We start from the raw sequence: 8,809 nt of genomic DNA, 5'->3' as shown, positions 1-8,809 counted from the left end.
GAAATTTGGAGGAAAGAGTGAAAGAGCGAGGAGAGAGAGAAAGAAGTTGAAGGGAAAAGAGAGACAGAACGTGTTCCGCTGGATGGCGCTACTGAACAATTAACAAGACTGACAACCAAACAGAAACAAATATATTTCGTGATGGCGGTATGACAATGATCATGACAAAAATGTAACTAAGGCGAGCGTAAACAAACAATACATAATGATGACCTGTAAATAAACTGAAAACCAAGCGTGAGACCGAGAGATAAAGAGGTAGGGTGATGTTCTTGGGTCACTCTGAGCTAAATCGACTACTTCAGCAGAATTCCCAGATGCCAAGACAACACCTCAGCCTATAATGACCAGAGATCCTGCCGGTACGCTTCAAACACCCAGCAGCACAGCTCGGGGAATTAACAACAGCATCATACACGACGCGGCTGGATTTACTCGTTGTTGTGCTCTGCACACCTGCTCCTCACGAAAGTCTTAATTGGCAATTACTGCAGTGCTTTTGTAACACTTGTATGCCTGATTGTGTTCAATCTAATTTTAATCAACAAAGGTCAAATCCAGGACAACAGCTGAAGTAAGGCTTAATAAAGCTTTGTTACTTTGTAACAAGGACGTATTGTTCATATTAAGCAGTGATTACCAAGATGATTAGATTAATTACACATTTATTGAAGTAGCGCTGTCTCTTTTGCTAGAGTTTAACAAATCTAGTATGTGTTTTGAGGGGAAAAAGTCTGGAGCTCCAAAATACGAAACAATCAAATTTGTGCAAATTTGTAGAGTTTGGTTGGAAGAAAAAAGAAAAACTAGCACCAACAAACTGAAAGTGCAGGTTTATTATAGTCAAATGAACAAACGGACGGTCGTCTCATTTGTGTGTTATATAATGAAGTGTGTTTGAAAAGCTCATTATACAGGTTGGAGTGCTCTCTCTGCACCTATCCATGACAGAGCGACCCTGGGTTAGAAACCCTCAGAAGTAGCCTCACATATAAACTCATACACTCGGGTTGTTTTTAGCTTGATAAGCACTGTTGTCGTGATGGTAGGTGTGAGAGGATGTAAAAGGCCATTCATCTCTGTGAGCGAGATCAGTAATGGCTTTTGTCATGAGTCTCAAACCCTTCTGTGCACTCAGCAGTGGAGAAGTTGAGTGTAGAAGGGCAAAATATTCCAAATATTAAGCTGAAAATGAAACTCTTATTAGCTGGATTAGACTTTATGTAATCATTTGCTCTTATGTGATGCAGTAGAATAATATATAAAACATTTAGCTTTATTTGAATGGAAATAATTTATTTTCTCATGGAGTCGGCTGCTAGCAGGAGAAAATTTGTATTTCCGTTTAATTTGATTTGCAGACTGAGCAAAGAACTTGTTTCTGTGGATCCTAAAAAAAATATTGTGCTGCCAAAATTGACCACACATTATTGTAATGTTTTGTGTGAAAACTGGGGAAATTGATCTTGTGTAACTTTTACTGGCTCTTCATGAAAAAAAAGAAAAAAACAAAAAAAAAAACAGATGTAGTTTCATGGTAAACAAAAATGTGTATCTTTTATTATCAACTGTCTGCTTTGTAAAGGAATTTCCTCATGTGTTTTCCAGCAGTGCAGTTTCAACGAGCGCAAGTGAAGGCTGCATGTCAGCAGGATGACGTAGATCTGTGTGATATTGTGTTAACTGATACTTTTGAAAAATGTGTGCCTCTAACTTAGATCTTGAAACTTTTGTTGTGCCAGACTTGGCTGCATTTTTGCCCGTATCATGAGAGTCACTGATTGGGGCTCAAAATAATGATTGCATGCTGGAAAGTGTTGTGTTGTGCAAATGTTGCAATGCTCCACTCAGGTAAGCATCAGTTTTATTGGGACAGTTAATGTCCCAAATGGAATGCATGCTTGTTGACTGAGGGAGATAATGATTGGAGTACCGTAAATCAAATTATGAAATGACTAAACGCCACAATATAACTCTACAAACCGTAAGCTCCACATAACCCCCCCCCCCCCCCCCAAATTGTAGAATTATTATACAGTACAAGAATTCTTCATGACCTCATGTTATTTGAGACAAAATTTTATATTGTACTTTTCTTTTTAATTTTTGTCAATGTCAGTTTGTTTTACCCTCAATTATGCTTAGTTTAGAATGTACTATTGTTATTCATAGTTTCTAACAGCTTGAATTTTCTAGAATACACAGGTATTCACAGATATCTTCAAGCAAATAATACGTTAAAGCATTTATATTGTAAAAATAGGCTCACAACGTAAACAAATAGTTTGTGGTTCAGCTCTATTGCCTTCCCTCCCAGCATGCATTGGGGCATTGACTGCATTATTTACACAGTTGTTTGAAATATATATATATATATATAAACTCAAAAGTTACAGTAAGGGAGTTTTATAACTTTGTACATTACTTCTTAAACACACTGATTTTAAATAGTTGATAATCACAATGAGGGCACATTTTTTTCTCTTTTAAGTCGAAAAAATTGACATCAAATCATTAATCCGATGAATTCACCTCAGAAAAGGCAAAGCAAACAGTTGCCTTTTTTAAGTTCTGTGAACACCGTCTCATTTTTTACAGCGAGTGGAGCTGTAGGTAGATGCGGTGCTGGTGAATGCAATCACACTCTGGTTTGCGTAATTGGGTTTTAACACAGGGGAACAATAACATCTACCCTCAGTGTTTTTGACACGGCTCCAAAAACGCATTACTGCTCAGCGAGGATACCTCCACATTATGTCTTTCTTTCTTGTAATATACCAGCAGAAATGTGCGCGCTTGTTTCCTCTCCCACTCTTTCGCGTGCTCTCTCTCTCCCTCTTTTCTTCTTTGGCAGGAAGCGAGGGAGTGAGAGGAAGTAGCGGCACATAGCATGTCTTCATTAAAGTGTCATCCTCCATTATTTGGCTCCTATCTCAATTAGCACTAGCTTTAATAAAGGAGCCCTTTCTCACAATCTATCTCTTTCCCTCTCCTTCCATCTCATTCTGCTTTCTACTTTCCTTTAGCTCTTTTCGTAGGATGGAAGCGAAGAGGTTGCATCGCTCTCCCTTCCCCTCTCCTCGCTCATGTCTGGATTTCAATGGCGTACGGAGGGCCAGCACATCTGCGGCTTGCTTCTGCCGACTCTTTCTCACCCTCACCCCCTCCGAGAGCAATTAGACCTGCTTGCCTTTGGCTGAGCTGTGAACGCAGGCACCAGATCCCCCTGTAATCACCAGTGCTGGGAAGCCACCACATCGTTACACCACTACAGGTCACAGCGGGGCCCTATCACCACACGTTCCACAGGAGAGAGGGAGAGCAACCGAGACTCACATCCTCTCGCCGTCCCCCTGGAGAGAACTCTTTATTTAAGTCTTGTAAACCTATATAAATCTAAAGGCAGGGATCACACGTTCCCCTCTGAGGCGCTACTGTGGGTATTACCATACACTCGTGCGCTATTTCCCACCTCGACTCTTTTCCGGGGGGCCGCAGAGCTGCCATTTTATATTTAGCCTGGCCCCGTGGCTGGCTGCCTGAGCTCCGTAATTGAGCGCATACATTTGCAGTATCTGTATGTGACAGTAGGTGACAGCCCCTCTGTAGAGGTGAGGACGGCCTGGGCTAGTCAGCGGCTGATCTCTCAAATTGTACTCTAATTGGGGGATATTAAACAAGCCATCCCACTTAGCCTCTGGGAGGCCGATCCATATTCAGCCTTCTCTTCATATCTAGACTGCCTCGAGCAGCCCGGCTCGGGCTAAAAGCACCGTCCGATGCATGGATGTGGTTCGCAGATGTGGATCATTCATAGATCCTTCTCACTCTCGCGCGCCAGACAAACAAACGCGGACGGGCGCGTGTTCTAACATGAAATCTGCTCCCAGCACTTTTAAGTCTTGTTTATGATAAAGTCTCTCATTATTAATGTATGTCAGTCCTGTTAGCAGTCTGCGGTTTCTTATAGCGTTCAGTTAGTGTTGTCTCAGGGGATCAGAGTCATCAGCAACAAACACAATTTCCTTAAAACTACTGATATGCGTGATGGAAAGATGTTTTTATCGCTTTGGAGCCACACATCTGTCAACATTACTAAAGCAGCACTAGCATTTTGTGCACGTATGTCATTTATGATAATTACAGCCTTTCTTGTTTTAGGCAAAATAAATATGAAAACAACAGTAGTAAGGTTACTGACACAGAATGATGTGCTGGAATTGGTTGAATAAGAGCATTCTTAGTTTCCATTCAACATTAAAATTTACTTTACACTAAGTTAAGGTGTCTTTATTACAGTGTAATAAATACTGAGTAATATTAACAGTAATATTAATACTCAAATAAATACTGAACAATATTGATTAACATGTCCTTACTATATAGAGTAAGGGTTGGTTTAGGGCTAAATGCTTGTAATAATAACAACAGTAAATTATTATATATATATATATATATATATATATATATATATTATAATAGCATATTGCTATAGTAAGTACAGTACGTTTAAGTTGTAACATGGGCACTGTAAAATAGGGTAGCTATTTTTTTATTATTTTTTTTTTACAGTCTGCCATCTGCTATGTAATAACTGTAATAACTGGTTATTAACTAGGTACAAACCCTAAACCTAACTTTTATCCATGTATTTACCTCTTAGTTAAGTACACTGTAAGTGCACATACTGTAAAATAAGCTCCATCCAAAATAGTGTTACATTTACTTTATAAAGTTACATAGCGCATTTTATAATAGATTTATAAATGGCAAACATTAGGTATAATTTTTTATATATAACATTTTAAATTTAAATGTATATTTATTTGACTTTTCAGAATTATTTTGTATATTTTAAATTCTATAGATTATTTCTCATTCTGTAAATTTCAATTGTTTTTGTTCTTTATAATATTTAAGTTATAAATATTTAATTTATAATACAGTATGCCCCATTTATTTCATAATATTACAACTATTGTTTTATATATTAGCTGAAAATGTTATAGATTTTACTTAAACGTTAAAACAAAACAATAAAGTTACAAAATAATAACAGATAATGCCACTAGTATTTTCTAATATAACACGTATGACAGTGAAATGTTACAGGACAAATCGAAATTAATTATAGCACAAATATCAAAGACATTATTGATGTGTTTTACTGTCACTGAAGTACAGGACTCTTGGACAGAGAGAAGATGAAGGCCAGGCACATCCTAAAGTCCCCCAAGAAACACAACGGGATGAAGACCATGTATTACCAGAGGAGGTTGCAGTAGTTCCCTGCCTTCGTCGGCTTCTGGTTTCTAATTTAAGATTAGTAAACACACAACAACATGAAGCAAGGTGCTCTCGCTCATAAACGCTCAGAGGTCGATGCAATTTAGCAGGGCAACACTCCATTAAAAAGGCCAATGCCATGGCTTAAGGGGAACAATTTTAATGATGAAAATGTTGTTTCTCCAAATCAAACATATTACTTATGTGACTTTTTTTCCACTCTGTCAGGAGACATCTGTGATCACTCAGCCTTTTTCATCCTAACACAGGAAGGACGAGAGGAAACGAAACAAAAAAAAAAAGCGAGAAAAGAGAACAACAATAAACACAAAGATGATTTATAAGTACATCCTCTGGTGCTTATTCTCTAACCCCTTCAAACGCACGCACGTACACACTCGTACATATATTAAAAAAGCAGGGTGGATGTTTATTAATATATTATATGCCAGGCATGGGAATGTGGCTGCTGAGGAGTGTAATTGCAGCGTTGGAAACATTCCTCGGAGGAGCTTGGCACATATTAAAAGGGAAAACTTGAGACATGTTTGTGATAATATTCCTAATAAATCTCAGCGCGGGCCTCCGACTCCTTGACGTTAACAGTAACACGGCCGTTCATCTTGGTTGGAGCTCCAGAATTTAAGATTGGTCACAAACAATCTGAGCGGCACCGGATTGCGCGGGGAGACGCGGCCCCTGCGTGCGCCTCGTGCGCCCATAAATCTCCTCTTTCTCCTATGCAAATGATGCAAGGCTTTTAATTGATAATTTCTCACATGGGCCTGTGCACTGGTGGACTGGAGGCTTCTAATGAGAGAGAGCCTATAGCATGTGCTTTAAAGCCAGAATGAGCAATCACCCTGAGAAGTGGGGTAATTATTTAGCCCTGGGTAGGGTTGAAGTGTGTGTGTGTGTGTCTCGAACAGGAAAAAAAGGGGGCAGCTTTTTTAATAATGTGTGTCTTGAATGTTACCTTGCTTGCGCAAGCGATACTCAGTGTAAAAGGCGAGTTGAATTGATAAGGCGGATCCGTGTTCTCTTTTAATGCAGCTTGTTGTGTAAACGCACCTCGATCTATCTCATATATTAGAGACTGTCGGCCTGGAACAATGGATTTTTTATTTATTTTTTTCACACATTACTGTCCAGCGCACAATGACAATTTCATTTGATTCCACCCAAATAATCGGCCGAGATGGAATCAAAAATTTATGTTGAACTTATGGAAGGCCCCATGAATAATTAAGCATAATTAATTCTTAATGATGGATGTCAAAAAATCACCACCTATCCCATGTTTTGCCAGGACTTTTTATTGTGCCCTGGCCTTTTGCAGCGAAGAGCATTTGTGGTGATAAAACATCAGTCTGTTTATCTCTATCTGCATTTGGCTAAAATATGAGGAGCTCCCCCATAAATTCAGATAAACTGATAGAAATCTGTCTGTTGTGTGTCGTAAGTGTCTCAGTGCTGTTTATGTAGGCCTGTTTGATTTGTAGCTTGTATATGTGAGTGTGTGTGTGTGTGTGTGTGTGTGTATTTGAGCATGCTGTCTCTCTCTCTCTTTACTTTAGTGTGCTCAGGCACCTATACAGCATTCGTTAGTTCACCGGTGGCTCTTGTATGACAAACCATGTATTTAAAAGATGCATTATGTGAGTTTATGTTCATGTTTTTCTTAAGAGGCTTTAAATACAAAGGCATTTCTTTGATTCAGTTCACACTGGAGCACAGCAGCAATTTTCCCTGAATCTTTTTTTCAAATTTTTTTATTCTTGCTTTACAATTAATTAGGGTTAGAAACCCATCAGATTTGATTAAGGTTTCATCTGATTGCAATGCAGAGCAGAGTGACATGAGCCGAGCAGTAACATGTAAACTGATGACAGCACCATAATTATATCTTCACACCAGTAGGGGGAAGAGTGTACAAAGAAACAAGCATTAGTGTAATGGGATATTTACAGTCATTCAAGAGCTCTCAGCCCAGACCAGCTTCACAATTCACATGTGCTCAAACATGCTTTTAAGTGCATTGTCCGTATGTCTAAACATATATAAGCCCTATGAGTATTTGGACACATGAACGCATGAATTGAGATATGTACTGATGTATGGATGTATTTGCATAAGATTAAATATTATCATGTTATATATATATATATATATATATATATATATATATATATATATATATATATATATATATATATATATATATATAAAAGAAATAGAGCACAAATAGCATTTTCATAAAAAAATACAAGATGATTGTATGTTCTGTATACTAATAAAATATATACATATATACACAATCTCTTTAGGATAGAGTTAAGTTAGTTCTCAGAAAAGCTCTTGTAGCAGATTGCAAATGACATTTGAATTTATATAAATTTGATATTTGTCCTATAACTGTTACCTTAAATGTCAATATACTCTTTGGAGAAACTGGGAAGGAAAAAAATAAAAAGTCATAATAATGGCTTTCAGTTGTGGATTTATATTCCACACACTTAAAACCACATTTGATAGTTTGATATAAACTATGCAGTGAAAATTGGTGAAGCAAAATTATGTAATACAAAATCTATGGTTTTGCTAATTGAAATATTATGTGCAGATGTTTGGCTCTTGACAGTTTGTGAATTTCATACAATAAACACATCCGAATTACCAGCGATTAGTAATGAACCATGTCCATCAATCAACAAACCACATTGGTTTAGCTTGTTTGGACAACCTTTCATTCATATTTAGACAAAATATTACAGTATTTCATTGCCAGTAAATCAAAACACACACACGGCCTACAAATGTCTATATCGTCAGATCAGTCTTGAGAGTTTATTCAAAGAATCAAAGCGTCACCATAGCACTACATCAATAGCACATTTTATCAGTCCATCATGCTTATCCATTTATCATTTTGATCCTTCTCTCCCTGTCTGTGACCCATTTTGCTCTTTCCTTTGCTCTACGGTGTGCTTGCCTTGTCTCTTTCGTCCTCTTTTCTCTTCTCCTTCTTTCTAAAGGGGGTTCATCAACTGGCTTGTTGTACAGCGCAGTAATTAGCAGCGCATGCTTGTATTAATTAGTGGTGAGTGATCTCGTTTTATTAATATGTACTGGAGTGCGATGGGGTAGGAGCCAGAACAATAGGGCGGCCGTTTTGGCGGCCTTGCTATCGGCTGACCTCTCCGTGCTGCCGAGACACGGGACGGCCAACTGGTTAAACCCATTATTAAACATTTTATGCTAATGCTGTTTGTTTTATAAGCAAATTAACGGTGTGGATTTGCCGAAAACAGGTGCTGTGGTGTGAATGCGTACTAAATGATGTGATACTGGAGGAATTAATTAGAGCCTGTGCGGTAATTAGATGCAATAATTTGTGTGATTAGCGGGCTGTTTAAGAAGGAAGACACACTCGCAAGTTAATACGCATATGCACACACACACACACACACACACACACACACACACACACACACAGTTACTTAATCACGCATATGCTGTGCAT

The sequence above is a fragment of the Carassius auratus genome, chromosome 7 (genome assembly GCF_003368295.1).
Source record: "Carassius auratus strain Wakin chromosome 7, ASM336829v1, whole genome shotgun sequence".
Classification (NCBI taxonomy): Eukaryota; Metazoa; Chordata; class Actinopteri; order Cypriniformes; family Cyprinidae; genus Carassius; species Carassius auratus.
This window is presented reverse-complemented; position numbering follows the sequence as displayed.